This window comes from Dasypus novemcinctus, chromosome 21, assembly GCF_030445035.2.
Source record: "Dasypus novemcinctus isolate mDasNov1 chromosome 21, mDasNov1.1.hap2, whole genome shotgun sequence".
NCBI lineage: Eukaryota > Metazoa > Chordata > Mammalia > Cingulata > Dasypodidae > Dasypus > Dasypus novemcinctus.
Window position 1 is genome coordinate 81,987,710 of NC_080693.1, and position 16,462 is coordinate 82,004,171.

The following is a 16,462-nucleotide window of genomic DNA, read 5'->3' on the forward strand; positions in this document are numbered from 1 at the left end:
ACTTGGATTATTATACACAACTTCAGCAATGTCCCTACCCCTGACAGAGGAGAAAGGTGGGAGAAGCTCCACCAATTCCTGGGGCAAAGTGGGCAGCTTCAGCCTCCATAGCTTATACCACCAACTACATCCTCAACTCCTACTATACAATGAGCAAGGGAGAATAGACAAGAAAGCCCTAAACTGAAGGTAGAAACTACACCCAGAATAAATACACCTAGCAAGCCAGATGCAAAAACACCAACAAAAAATTAAAATCCACACCAAGAAACAAGAAAATATGACCCATTAAAGGAACAAGATGAGCCTTCAGATGACATAAAGGAGTTGAGACAAGTAATTATAAATGTTCAAACAAATCTCCTTAATAAAGTCATGGGAGGGCTAAAGAGATTAAGGATATTAAGGAGATTAAGGATATATTTGGGGGAACACAAAGAAGAATTTGAAAAATACATAGAAAATAGCAGACCTATGGAAATGAAAGGTGCAATAAATGAAATAAAAAATACACTGAAGGCATATAACAGCAGATTTGAGGAAGCAGAAGAAATGTTCAGTGAGCTCGAAGACATGGCCTCTGAAAGTGAATATACAAAAGAACAGATGAAGAAAAGAATGGAAAAAATTGAACAGGGTCTCAAGGAACTAAATGAGAGCAAGAGACATGCAAACATATGTGTCAAGGGTGCCCCAGAAGGAGAAGAAAAGAGGAAAGGAGAAGAAGGAATATTTGAAGAAATTATGCTGGAAATTTTCCCAACCCTATTGAAAGACATAGATATCCACGTCCAAGAAGCACAATGTACTTCCATCCAAACAGATCAACTCTGAGACACAAACTAATCAGATGTCAAATACCAAAGACAAAGAGAGAATTCTGAGAGCAACAAGAGAAAAGCAATGCATTAGATATAAGGGGCACTCAAAAGATTAAGTGTTGATTTCTCATTGGAAACCATGGAGGCAAGAAGGCAGTGGTATGATATATTTAAGATACCACAAGAGAAAAACTGCCAGCCAAGAATTTTATATCCAGGAAGATTATCTTTCAAAAACGAGGGCAAGATCTGAATATTCACAGATAAACAGAAACCGAGAGAGTTTATACCAAAAAGACTGGCTTTGCAGGAAGTATTGAAGGGTGTGTTACAGGCTGAAAAGAAAAGACAAGAGAGAGAGACTTGGAAAAGAGTCTAGAAATGATGACTGTATCAATAACAGTAACTAAAAGTGTCAAAAATAAAATGACAGATAAAATATAAAGATCAAAATGGGTGAAACAAGAACTGCCTTTACAATAATAACATTGAATATTAATGGATTAAACTCCCCAATCAAAAGACACAGACTGGCAGAATGGATAAGAGAATATGAGCCATCTGTATGCTGTCTGCAAGAGACTCACCTTAGACTCAAGGATACCAATAGACTGAAATCAAAAGTTGGAAAGAGATATTCCATGCATGCAGTAACCAAAAAAAAAAAAAAAGCTGGGGTAGCTATACTTATATCAGATGATATAAACTTTAAAAGAAAAACTGTTATTAGAGACAAGGACATTACATTTTAATAAAAGGTATGGGGAAGCAGATTTGGCTCAATGTATAGAGTGTCTGCCTACCACATGGGAGGTCTAGGGTTCAAATCCAGAGCCTCCTTACCCATGTGATGAGCTGGCCCATGTGCAGTGCTGATGCATGCAAGGAGTGCCGTGTCATGCAGAGATGTCGCCTGTGTAGGGGAGTCCCACACACAAGGAGTGCACCCTGTAAGGAGAGCCACCCAGAGCGAAAAAAGTACAGCCTGCCCAAGAGTGGCGCTGCACACATGGAGAGCAGATGCAGCAAGATGATGCAACAAAAAGAGACACAGATTCCCAGTGCTGCTGATAAGAATATAAGTGGACACAGAAGAACACACAGTGAATGGACACAGAGAAGAGACAACTGGGGGGGGGGGGAGGGAGGAGAAATAAAAAAATAAAATAAAATAGAATAAAAGGGATGATTCACCAGGAAGAAATAACAATCATAAATGTATATGCACCTAACCAAGATGCTCCAAGATATGTGAGGTAAAAACACTGGCAAAAGTGAAGGAAGAAATAGATATATCTCTACAATAATAGTTGGAGACTTCAATACACCACTCTTAGCATTGGATAAAATATCTGGGCAGAGGATCAATAAAGAAACAGAGAGCTTGAATAATGTGATAAATCGACTAAACCTAATAGACATATACAGAACACTACACCCCAAACACAGCAGGATATACATTATTTTCAAATGCTCATGGATCTTTCTCCAGGATAGACCATATGTTGGGTCACAAAGCAGATCTCAATAAATTCAACAAAATAGAAATTATACAAAGCACTTTCTCTGTTCATAATGGAATAAAGTTGGAAAACAGCAAGTGGCAGAAAAAGGGAAAAATTCACATATGTATGGAGATTAAACAAGACACTCTTAAATAATCAGTGGGTCAAAGAAGAAAGTTCAAGAGAAATTAATAAATATCTTGAGATGAATGGCAATGAGAATACAACATATCAGAACCTATGGGATGCAGCGAAGGCAGTGTTAAGAGGAAAATTTATAGCCCTCAATGCTTACATTAAAAAAGAAGAAAGCACTAAAATCAATGACCTAACTACATACCCGGAGGAACTAGAAAAAGAACAACAAACATCCTGAAGCAAGTAAAAGGAATGAAATAACAAAGATCAGCACAGAAATAAATGAAAATGAGAACAAAAAAACAAGTAGAGAGAATTAACAAAATCAAAAGCTGGTTCTTTGAGAAGATTAACAAAATTTACAAACCCTTAGCTAGACTGACTAAGAAAAAAAGAGAGAAGATACAAATATATGAAATAAAAAATTAAAACGGAAACATTCTACTGACCCTATAGAAATAAGAGCAATCATAAGGGATACTATGAACAACTTTATGCCAACAGACTAGACAATGTAGATGAAATGGCAAAATTCCTAGGAACTTACAAACAACCTACACAGACCCTAGAAGAAATAGGGGGCCTGAACAAACCAATCACAAATAAAGAGATTGAAACAGTCATCAAACAGCTCCCATAAATGAAAAACCCAGAACCAGATGGTTTCACAGGTGAGTTCTACAAAGCATTCAAAGAAGACTGAGTACCAATCTTAATCAAGTTCTTCCAAAAAATTGAACAAGTTCTACCAAAATCATTCTATGAAGCCAATGTTACCCTAATACCAAAGCCAGATAAAGATATCACAAAAAGAAGAAAATTACAGACCCATTTCTCTAATGAATACAGATGCAAAAATCCTCAATAAAATACTGCTCATTGAATTCAACAACACATTAAAAGAATTATTCATCATGATCAAGTGAGTTTTATACCAGGCATGCAAGGATGGTTCAACACAAGAAACTCAACCAGCATAATATACCACATTAATAAATCAAAGAAGAAAAATCACATGATCTTATTGATTGATGCAAAAGAGGCATCTGACAAATGCAGCATCCTTTCTTGATAAAACACTACAAAAGATAGGAACTGAAGGAAACTTCTCAACATGATAGAGGCCATACATGAAAAACCCACAGCAAACGTTGTACTCAATGGTGAAAGACTGAAAGCTTTCCTGTTGTGATCTGGGACAAGACAAGGAGGCCCACTGTCACTGCTGTTGTTCAATATAGTGCTAGAGGTTCTAGCTAGAGCAGTCAGCAAGAAAAAGAAATAAAAGGCATACAGATCAGAAAGGAAGAAGTAAAACTTCCGCTATTTGCAGATGATATGATCCTATATCTAGAAAGTCCCGAAAAATCTACAGCAAAGCTGTTAGAACTAATAAACTGTTTTACTAGAGTGTCAGGATACAAAATCAATACTCAAAAAACAGTTCTGTTTCTGTACACTACTAATGTATAAACTGAGGAGGGAGTCAGGAAAAAAAATTCCATTTACAGTAACAACTGAAAGACTCAAATATTTAAGAATACACTTAACCAAGGATATAAAGCACTTGTATTCAGAAAACTATAATGCATTGCTAAAAGAAATAAAAAAGATCTAAACAATTGGAAAAACATTCCATGCTCATTGATTGGAAGACTAAATATTATTAAGACATCAGTTCTATCCAAATTGATATACAGATTCAATGCAATCCCAATAAAAATTACACCAGCATTTTTTAAACAAATGGGAAACACAATTATCAAATTCATCTGGAAGGGTAAAAGGCCCTGTATAGCCAGAAACATCTTAAAAAAAGGAGAAGTGAAGTTGGAAGACTCTCACTTTCAGGCTGTAAATCATATTACCTAGTGACAGTGGTAAAAACATCATGGTATTGGTATAAAGATAGACACACAGACCAATGGAAACGAACTGATAGTTCAGAAATAGACCCTCACATCTATGGCCAAGTGATTTTGACAAGCCTGTCAAACCCACCCAGCTAGTACAGTACAGCCTATTCAACAACAGTGCTGAGAGAACTAGATATCCACAGCCAAAAGAAAGAAAGAAGACCCCTATCTCGCACCTTATACAAAAATTAACTCAAAATGGATCAAAGACCTGAATATAAAAGCAAGTACCATAAAGCTCCTAGAAGAACATGTAGGGAAACATCTTCAAGACCTGGTGGTAGGTGGTGGATCCTTAAACCTTACGCTGAAAGCAGGACCAACAAAAGAAAACATGGATAAATCAGACCTCCTAAAAATTAAACACTTTTCTGATTCAAAGGACTTCATCAAGAAGGTGAAAAAGAAGCCCACCCAATGGGAGAAAATCTTCTGAAACCGCATATCTGATAAGGGTTTGATTTCCATTCTATACATGTATATAAAGAGATCATACAACTCAACAATAAAAGAGCAAGTAATCCAACTTAAAAATGGGTAAAAGATTTAAATAGACATTTCTCCAAAGAGGAAATACAAATGGCCAAAAAGCACATGAAAAAAAATGTTCCATATCACTAGCTATTAGGGAAATGCCAATCAAAACAACAATGAGGTATCATCTAACACCACATAGAATGGCCATTATTTAAAAAACAGACAACAATAAGTGCTGGAGAGGATGTGGAGAAATAGGAACACTCCTTCCCTGTTGGTGGGATTGTAAAAATGGTGCAGCTTCTGTGGAAGACAGTTTGATGGTTCCTCAGAAAACTAGATATAGAACTGCCATATGATCCAGCAATTCTTCTATTAGGACTATATCCAGAAGAACTAAAACTTATGACACGAACAGACATCTGCACACCAATGTTCATAGTGGCATTATTCAAATTGCCAAAAGATGGAAACAACCCAAGTGTCCTTCAACCAAACCCAAGTGTCCATCAACCAATGAATGGATAAAAAAAATGTGGTATATACATATGATGCAATACAACGCCGCAGTAAGAAGAAATGAAATTGGGACACGTATGACAACATGGATGAATCTTGAAGACATTATACTAAGCAAAGTAAGCCAGACACAAAAGGACAAATATTGCATGGTCTCGTTAATATGAACTAAATATGAAGAATAAATACATGGAGTTAAATCCTAGAGTATATGGGAAACGGACTTGGCCCAGTGGTTAGGGCGTCCGTCTACCACATGGGAGGTCCGCGGTTCAAACCCCTGGCCTCCTTGACCCGTGTGGAGCTGGCCCATGCGCAGAGCTGATGCGTGCAAGGAGTGCCGTGCCACGCAGGGGTGTGTCCCCCCCCCCCCCCGCGTAGGGGAGCCCCACGTGCAAAGAGTGCGCCCATAAGGAGAGCCGCCCAGCGCAAAAGAAAGTGCAGCCTGCCCAGGAATGGCGCCGCCCACACTTCCCGTCCCATCCCGCTGACGACAACAGAAGCGGACAAAGAAACAAGACGCAGCAAATAGACACAGAGAACAGACAACCGGGGAGGGGGGAGGGGGGAATTAAAATAAATAAATAAATTTTTAAAAAAATCCTAGAGTATAGGTTATTAGGAGATAAGAGGGGGAAACGGACTTGGCCCAGTGGTTAGGGCGTCCGTCTACCACATGGGAGGTCCGCGGTTCAAACCCCGGGCCTCCCTGACCCGTGTGGAGCTGGCCCATGTGCAGTGCTGATGCGCGCAGGGAGTGCCGTGCCACGCAGGGATGTCCCCCGTGTAGGGGAGCCCCACGCGCAAGGCGTGCGCCCCATAAGAAGAGCCGTCCAGCGGGAAAGAAAGAGCAGCCTGCCCAGGAATGGCGCCGCCCACACTTCCCGTGCCGCTGATGACAACGGAAGCGGACAAAGAAACAAGACGCAGCAAATAGACACAGAGAACAGACAACCAGGGGAGGGGGGGAATTAAATAAAAATAAATAAATCTTTCCAAAAAAAAAAAAAAGGAGATAAGACGAAGGTTGAGAAGAACTACTGATGCTTAATATATGTAGAAGTTTTAATTAACTTGATTGTAAACGTGTGGAAATGGATAGAGTTGATAACACATTATAGTGAGTAGCAACTGGTTTTAAATGGAATTGTGGCTGAAAGTGGTAGACTGGGGAAGTATATTCAATTGAAAGAAAGCTAAAGAATAATCCAGGGACTGAATAATCCAGTGAACCCAGAGGTGGATGAAAATTGTGGTTGAGGGTACAAATGCAAGAGTGTGCTATGAGCTAGAGTAAATGTACATCACTATTGCAGGGTGGTGAGAATGTGGAGAAGCATGGAAAAACTACAATTGATGTGACCTGTAGACTGTGGTTAACAGCAATACTATAATATTCTTGCATCAAGCCAAAGATGTACTGTGTTGATAATGGAGGTGTATGGAAAAAGTGTGCCAAATGTACCCTATGGACTACAATTGGTGGTAATAGTCTGATGGTATTATCTCATAATCTGTAACAAATGTTCCACCATGGTGTGTTGTGTTGGTGAGGGGGTGTTGTATGGGAATTCTGCATGTTTATGATTGTTTTGCAAGTTCACAACTCTGTAATAAAAATGTATTTTTAAAAAATATGATGGGTTGGTGGTAAAATACACCAAATGTGAGATATGGTCTATAGTTAGTAGTAATATTTTGATGATGCTCTTGCTTAGTTTGTAACAATGTTTCACAACAATGCAAAGTGTTAGTGGAGGGGTGATGTGTGAGACCCCTGTATGATGTTACATATTTTTATTTTGCAAGTTCATAGTCTTTACTATACACTTTCTGCTTATGCACGTTCATGTATGAATGATATACTTAATAAAAATATATTTTAAAAATTTGCATACATTAAGTTTCACTCTTTGTGCTGTAAAGTTCTGTGGGTTTTGAAAATGCATACTATTATATATCCACCATTACAGAATCATACAGAATAGTCTTACCACCCTAAGAAACCTCTTTTTTTTTTTTTTTTTTTTTTTTTTTTTTTAAAGATTTTATTTATTTATTTAATTCCCCCCCTCCCCCGGTTGTCTGTTCTTGGTGTCTATTTGCTGCGTCTTGTTTCTTTGCCCGCTTCTGTTGTCGTCAGCGGCACGGGAAGTGTGGGCGGCGCCATTCCTGGGCAGGCTGCTCTTTCTCTTCACGCTGGGCGGCTTTCCTCACGGGCGCACTCCTTGCGCTTGGGGCTCCCCCACGCGGGGGACACCCTTGCGTGGCACGGCACTCCTTGCGTGCATCAGCGCTGCGCATGGCCAGCTCCACACGGGTCAAGGAGGCCCGGGGTTTGAACCGCGGACCTCCCATATGGTAGACGGACGCCCTAACCACTGGGCCAAAGTCCGTTTCGCAAGAAACCTCTTTTGCTTCACCTTGTTTTTTAAATAGGGTATATAAAAGTATAACTTAAATGCAATCATTTAAGTTAGCCCAGGCAACTACTGCTCTGCTTGCTGTACCTATAATTTTGTCCTTTCTAGAAATTTATATAGATTATGCTATCTTTTGTGTCTGGTTTATTTCACTTAGATAATGCTTTTGAGATTCACCCATGTTGTTTCATGTCTCAATAGTTGTTTTTTTTTTTTACTACTGGGTAAATGTCCCCAGTATGGATATACATCATTTGGTTGACCTGTTCGGTAGCCAATAGATAGACGGATGTTTCCAGTTTGGGGCTACTATAAATAAAGGTGCAATGAGCATTCCTTCATTGGTCTTTGTGTGGGCATATCATTTCTCTTGAGTAAATACCTAGGACTGGGATTTCTGGGTAATGAGAAAAGTATACATTTAGTTTTATAAGACCCTGCCAAAGAGTTCTCCAAAGTGGCTGTACCATTTTACACTCCCACCAACAATGTGTGAGAGTTCCAGTTGCTCCACGTTCTAATCAACACTTGAAATTGTCAGTGTTTTATTTTTAGTCATTCTAGTATCTGTGTGGTAGTTATTTTCATCTACCTAATGATTAATAATGTGAGCACCTTTTCATATGCTTATTGCCCTTTTTAGGTATATGATAAGTTAAATCATTATACATGAGTAAGTCATGACCCAAATATTTCAGAAGTATAAATGGTGGAAGTCCTCCCCTGCCTCCCTGTCTGCCTCCTTCCACTTAACTCTTTGGCGTAGAGCCTTCCAACCCTCAGTCTGTGCATTTACAACCTGCCTGTGTGTCTTCCCAGATCAGCATCCCGAGATCTACCTCATTCTTTGGAACAGCTGCATTTCCCAGAGGAGCCAATTCTTTATCCAGTCCCCTCAACCTATGCCCTCCTTATATATCTCCCCCTCCCCTTGTCCAACCCATTACCAAGACCCCTCAGTCACCTCTTCTCCCACCTTCTCTGCCACCATCGGAGCCACCATCATCTCTTACCTGGACAGTGGCCCCAGCCTCCTAACTCGCCTTCCTGCTCCTTCTAACCCCTTCTCCACAGAGCCCTCCACAGCTTAGAAAGTAAAGCCTGGATGCCTGTACCTCCCCTCGTGGGGGCCCCTGCCTTCCTCGCCAGCTGCCCACCCTGGCCCCACCGTCCAGGCCAGCCTCCAGAAGGTGGCCTCGTGCATGCCCACTCTTCTTGAACTCTTGCCCCTCATTTTAGTTTGCCTCACTGCAAAAAAGCAGATACCATAAAATGGGTTGCCTTTTTAACTGGGAATTTACTAGCTTACAAGCTCCCAGTTTCGAGGCTGAGAAAATTGTCCAAATCAAGGCATCATCAGGTGATGCCTTCTTCCTGAAGACCGGCTGCTGGCCACCCTGGCCTCCGCTGCCACATGGCAAGGCACGTGGTGGCATCTGCTGGGCTCTCCCTTCTCTCCTGGTTTTGTTGCTTCAGTTCTTGCTTCCCATGGCTTTCTCTCTCTCTCTCTGAATTTCGTTCTCTTTTAAAGGACTCCAGTAAGAGGACTAAGACCCACCCCAATCTTAAGATCTTACTCACCCAAGGACCCTACTGACAGTGGGTCCACACCCACAGGAATGGATTAACTTTAAGAACCTACTTTTCTAGGGTACATACAGCTTCAAAGCACCACAACCCTCTACAGCTCTCCTCAGGGAAGCCTTCCCTGGCCCCCGCCCCACCCATACCTGGACCAGCCCTCCAGCTTGCTTCCATTGACCCCAGAGTCCCCCAGCCCTGCTTCCTGGCCCGTGTCACAGCTGCACACTCAGGTGAACCCGGGGGTCCTTGGACGCATGGCCATCCCCCCAGTGGTCAGAGAGCCCCGAGGGGAGAGCCGCACTTATTTTGTGCCCCGCTGGCCACAGCCTCCGGTGGCCGGCATGTGCGGCAGGGCTCAGAATTGCTCCAACGGACATGCAGCTAGTTCCTGGTTGGAGCGGACCCCCCTTTCACAGCCTCGTTTGCCTCTTTTTCCTCCGGGACTCCTATTCTGCTGGGGCTGCCAGCCTTGGGCAGGGAAGTCCAAGCCTCCGGAGTGACTCTTGTGCAACTCAGAAGTGTGGGAGCCGTTGCCCTGTGGAGGGGGACGGAGGCCCAGGGCAGTCCCTCCTTTCTTACCCTGGTGCTCAGCCTGGAGCTCATCTGCCAGCTCGCCCCTCACGCCCGCCCCGTGGGGTCACACTTCGCAGTCAGGTCCTCCTCAGGTAAGCCTGCTGCAGGCTCTGGGTTCTGGATTCAGGCTAAGACTCCAGTTTTTCACTCTCACCCTTGGCTTTTAACCCTTAGGATGCTCAGCCATGGTAAGTCCACTATGTAGCTGTTGTATGGGGGGGTACCCCAAGTATTTCCATGGGGGTTCCCCCATAAGAATCATCATAACCCAACTCCTGTACCTCTTGTGCCTATATTCGCTCCATGAGTCATTTCTTCCCCTTCTTTCTTGCGTCTCTTCTTTCCCCTCTCCTGGCTTTCAAAATCATCTTTCCTCCCTGCTGCTGGTATGTAGACATGCGCATTTTCACTCCTGATCCCGTGGACGTCTGACCGTGGGCAGCGCTGCTCACGCAGGATGGGCGTGTGGCGGCCGCGTGTCATCAGCGGGAGCAGACACACCTTGAGGAGCACAGAGACCCAATTCCCCATCGCCTGCTCGGGATGGTAATGAACTTCTGAGAAACAGCCAATCAATACATCGAACAAGCAACTCGGCAGCTAAGCCTCTCCATCGGGACCTTAATTATGATTGCAGAAATAAATGGGGGGCGGGGGAGCAAGAGTGGAAGGCAGGGCATGGCGCCTGCCTTTAGTCAAGACCCGGTTTCTTTCATGGGAACAGGTCGCATGGCCGTTTTTTTTGGGGCGGGAACTTTTTTACTTTAGGTATAAAGTTTTACTGTTAATAAGAACCCGCTATTATTTACATGTTAACAAAATGGAAATAAATGTGTGGTGCCAAAAGAGGCACATTCAAACTAATGTCAGTACAAAAATAAATTTAAGCTATGTGTTTTGTTTTTAAGATTTATTTTTATTTATTTACTTCTCCTCACCCCTTTGTTGTTTGCACTGGCTGTGCCTGTCTGTTCTCCTTGTTTCTGTAGGCGGCACTGGGAACCAAACCAGGGACCTGTGATGTGGGAGGGAGGCACCTAAATGTTAAGACACAACCACTCCCTGCTTTGTTGGGCCTCTCATTATGTTTTCCCTCCTTCAGTCTCTTATGGCATCATCTTGTTGCATCAGCTTGCTGCACCTGCCCTATGTGTCAGCTCACTATCTTCTTTAATAGGCATGGGGCACCAAACCAGGGACCTCCTGTGCAGTAGATGGGAGTTCAATCACTTGAGCCACATCCGCTTCCCTAAGCTATGTGTTTAGGTTGTTTTTTTAAAGATTTATTTATTTATTTCTACCCCCTCCCTCCACTGTCTACTCTCTGTGTCCATTCGCTGTGTGCTCTTCTGTGACTGCTTGTCTTCTCATTAGGAGGCTCTGAGAACCAATCCTGGGAACTTCTGGAGTGGGAGAGAGGCAATCATTCTCTTGTGCTCTCAGCTCTCTGGTCTGCTACATCTCTTATTGTCTTTGCTCTGTGTCTCTTTGTGTTGCATCATCTTGCTGCGTCAGCTCTCCGCATTAGCTGGTACTCCTGCGCGGGCCAGCACTCCACGTGGGCTGTGCTCTGCATGGGCCAGCTCGCCACACGGGCCGGCTCGCCTTCACCTGGAGGCCCTGGGCATTGAATCCTGGACCTCCTGTATGGCAGACGGGAGCCCAATTGCTTGAGCCACATCCTTTTCCCAGCCATGTGTTTTTAAAGTAAATGTCCCTGAAACAGTAAGAAGAAGGAAAATCGGTGTCCTCTCTGGGGACAAGGCTTGGCGTTTAAGAGGTGGGGTTCCATTTCTAGGAGACAGTCAGGAGCTGCCCCAGCCGCCTTTTGGCTCTTTGTGCCTACCACAGCCACGAGTGCTGGGCAAGTCCGGCTGTCGCGGAAGCCACCCCGAGCTGCCTGGAGCCCCTGGTTTGGGAGGAGCTGCCCTGTGGACACTGGGGACAGAGCACGGGGGCTGTGGGAGAGGCACAGTGAGCCCGGGAGGCAGCTCAGTGGGGGGAGGCTGGGGCCGGGGAGCTGCCGGAAGTCCCTCCTCATCCCCGCTGCAGAACACCCCTCAATTTCTGTGTCTGCGCCTAGGTTTCCATTCTCTACCCCAGGAATCCTGACACCAGGCTTAGGGACCACAACGCATGGGCTGTCCTAGACCCCGAGGGGGAGCCCCACAAATGTGGGTGGACGCCCTGCCCTCCTCAGCCCCAGCTGCACCCGTCTGCCCTCCACCCGTGTCCCATCCAAGGCTGACTCCCCTTGGGTGTCTTCGGGGATGTGCCAGGTCTGCCCCCCGCCTGCTGGAGCCCGGCCCCCGCAGCTCCCCGGCCCTCAGGGGGCCCCAGCGCCAAGGCTTCCCGCCTTCTCCCCAGGGGTTGGCGTGCTTGGGTCCTTGGTAACCCCACCTGCTGGGAGAGGGCGGTGCCTCCCCCACCCACCCCCAGGGCCGTCTGGAGAGAACACGAGTGCAATTAGTCTGGAAACCAGAAAGTGCTGGCAGCCTTGGGCTCCTCCTCGGAGGTCTCAGCTGGACCCTTCCCAGGAAGGAGCCATGCTAGACCTAGACCAGTCCGGGGCAGCTGGGACAGGGGCACCCCTCGCTCCCTTTCTCTCAGGAGGGTCATTGCCTTTAAATAAACATTTCATTTTAAGGAATATGTGACTATGGCAGAAAAACCGAAAGCTAGAGAAGCGAAATGAAAAATAAATGCCATGCGAATCAGTCCCTGAGCTCCCCACCCAGGAAGACTGCTGACAGGCCGTGTATTCAAGTACAGTTTTCTCAGGAGCTTTCCTGCTCCGAGCTTTGTAATCACGGGGAGATTGAGAGAGAGAGAGAGAGAGACAGGAGCAAGGCACAAGCTGCATCGAAAGGAGGTGGTGGCAAGCCGCCTGCCTCGGGGCCGGAATTTTCCACAGCAGTAAATAAATGTCCTCGGAGAGGTGGCAGGCTCGGCGAGGACAGGAGCGAGGTGCCAGCGTCCGCTCAGTGTTTACTGCACGGGGAATATTTACGGCTCCGTCTTGGGTGTGGAATGGGCTCTCGCAGACCTCACAAAGGTCACTGGAATGTCAGGAGAATTTACAGGGCTCTCTGGCTCCTCTGTGCCGCCAGCCAGGCCCTGGGCTCTGCACCCCCGTTCCTGCGCCCAGACCCCCGAGTTGGCAGAGGGGGAGCAGCTGGCCGGGCCCCTCCCGGCCAGGTGTCTCTGGTGCGTGTAGAACACGTGCCGCCCCGGGGCCGGGGAGGGGGCTAAGATGTGCACGAGGAAGAGCAGGGACCAGCGTCAGGGCTCCCCGCTCGGTTTTTCTTCTCCTGCGAGAGCCGAGCATTTGTTCTCGGATTTACGTGGGAGACTCTGCATTACTCAAGGCCCAGGAGGACCCGGGCAGATGACGGCTCCGGGTTTCAAAACCACAGCCGTCCACGGTTGTCCGGGGCAGGCTAGGAAGCCGGGGTCTGAGGAATTCTTGTGTGATGTGCTTGAGTTTTAGAGCTGTTCTTAAAAACCATTCCAACGTCACCTCTCGGGCATCTCAGGGCGAACGGGGCTGTGGTTGTTAATAATCTTCTCCAGGAAAGCAGATGTGGCTCAACTGATAGAGTGTCCACCTACCGCATGGGAGGTTCAGGGCTCGAACCCAGAGCCTCCTGACCCGTGTGATGAACTGGCCCACGCTCAGTGCTGCCGCACGCAAGGAGTGCCATGCCATGCAGGGGTGTCTCCTATGTAGGGGAGCCCCATGTGCAAGGAGTGCACCCCACAAGGAGAGCTGCCCTGCATGAAAAAAGCACAGCCCACCCAGGAGTGGCACGACACACATGGAGAGCTGAGGTAGCAAGATGACGCAACGAAAAAGAGACACAGATTCCTGGTGCCACCGAGAATGCAAGCGGACACAGGAGAACACACAGAGAATGGACACAAGACAGCAGACAACAGGGGGAAGGGGGAGAAAAATAAATAAAATAAATCTTTACAAATACATAATAATAATAATAATCTTCTCCAGCCAGTGCTCTCTATCATCTACACAGCGCTCGGCCGTGCCACCTGGCTGGGGCGTGGACTTCTTCAGGATGCGCTGAACCGAGTCCTCCTGAGCTTGCTCATGTGCCTCTGAGCTCATATGCCCGACACACCCCCGTGGAGAGCAGGCAGATTTAGCTACCCAAGGCCGCTCTAACGAGACACCGCCCACTGGGGGCTCAAAACGACGGACATTTCTTCTCTCACCATTCTGGAGGCCTCAAGCCCAAAGTCGAGGTGTCCAGAGGGCCGTGCGTCCTGTGACACCTGTGGGGGGGTGCTTTCCTTGACCTTCCGCCTTCAGATGTTTGCTGGCACTGCTTCGGGCTCCTTGGCTTGTGACTGCATCTCTCCAGGCTGTGTGTCTGTCCACACGTGGCATTGTCCCCACGTCCATCTCGCCTCTTCTCCTCTTCTTATTGGGATGCCAGCCATGTTCGCGTAACAGCCCCATCCAACCCAGCAGGACCTTGGGTTAACTCTAAATCTGCAAAGACCCCGTGCCCAGATAAGGTCGTGTTCACAGGCACCGGGGGTAGGATGTGGACCTAATTTTTAGGGGGTCACAAGCCAACCCATAACACACACCAGGCGGAGGCTTTGACACTGCTTTCAGGGCACAGAGTAAAATAAGACACAGTTCCCGTCCAGGGGGTGACGTTTGGGAGGTGCTAGAACCACCACTGCTGGCTCCGAGACAGCGAGCGGTGTCCTGGAGCCACGCTAGCCCTGCCGCAGGTGGCACTTCTGAAGCCGCGGGGTCGGGGCAGATGCCCGAGCTCTGCCCTGGTGCAGTACCCAAACAATGTCCTTCACAGCCATGTGCTGACGGGCCAACGTCTACCCCTGGGCGTTATTTGGAAATTTGATGACACGTGGACATGGGCTGTAGATTAGACAATACTATCGAACCAAGGCTAAATGTCCTGGTTTTGATAACTGGACTCTGGGGTTATGTACAAGAACGTCCTTATTCTTAGGAAACTTCACACTGAAGCATCTAGAGGTAAGGGGGGGCATGTTGTCTCCAACTTAATCTTGGAAGGTTCAGGAAGGAAATATTGTGCCCAGAGCAAGAGAGAGACAGTGAAAAAGCCCAAAACAACAACAGTTGGTGAATCTGGATAAAGGGTAAACACGAGTTCCTGAAGCTATTCTTGTAGCTTTTCTTAAATTCGAAACTATTTCAAAATGAAAATTTACAAAAACAAAATAAAAGCCACCAAAGAGCACCTCGATGAACTATGCAACTCAAGTTGATGGTCTCGCATCAAAACCTGCGTGGTTTGTGCTCCTGAGCCTTGTACGGTTGGCCTGCTTCTTCGAGAACTCTCAGGACACCAAGTCGGCTTTGCTCACCGCTTTCTCTGGAAGTGTCGGTCTGCGCCTCTGCCTGGCCAGCTGCGGACTGAGTCAGCCGTCTCTCTCTGCCTCTTTTGTCCTTCTTTTGTCCTTTTCTTTCCTTTCTCTCTCTCTCCCCTTCACCCTTCATCCTTTCTTCCCTTTCTCTTTTCAATACCTTCTCTCTTTTCAATTTTCATTTCTTTTCCAATACCAGATTACCAGTATTTTCTGTTTTTCATTTGTTTGTTTGCATATTCCAAGTCAATAATTACTTCCATGTGCGAGAACTGCTACATTCCTGGTTTCTTGCCTTTCTTGACTCCAAATGTTCCAGGTAGAGGGGAAGAAACAGTCTTGAAAGTGTTCCGTGGGGAAAAAATAGCAGAGTTGAAATTAAATATTGTAATGATGTAAAACAGTAAGCAGCTCTACTTGACAGCTCTGACAGCTATTTGTTCTAGAAAACAGCATTTATGATGTCAGCTCTATAAGAGAGTGTGTTTGAATTAAAATAATTACAGCTGATCGCACAACAAAGATTCCTTGTAGTCAATCATTCTTCACAAACCAGGATAGAACTTTCCTGGTGGCGGGAAAAGTCTCTGTCAACGGGAGGAAGCATGTTAAGTGCTGGCTGTAGATTCTTCCAGAAACCCAGATGTCCTCCCGGCCAGAATGCTTCACCTCTGAAAAAAAGCTCATGTATGGGAAAATGATGGCCTTTGGGGACAGTGTCTGCTGGACAGAGTGGACGGGTCACTTCACGCCGGGCAGTCGCTTTGCCTGAACTGATGATATGTCAATAGATGACCCAAAGGTAATGCCTCCATCTGCCATCTCTCCTGAAATTCTGAATTTGAAATCCCAAATAATCCAGATTCAATTAGAGGATGGACGGGGATGTGGCCGAGATGACCGGAAGCCCCCAAACCGCCTTCTGGCCTGGGGGCAGCACCACTTCGGTTCTTGAAGCTTTGAACTCCTTCTGGTGTAAAAATGCCCCTGAGAGGGCCTCGACCAGTTAGGCTGGAGGGAAGTTGCTGGGATTGGGAGGCACGGAAAGCTGGGAGCCTGAGGGGGGCGGGAGAGGAGCAGGAAAAGCCTGGAAGGCGTGGAGGAGACAGGCCGGGAGGGGG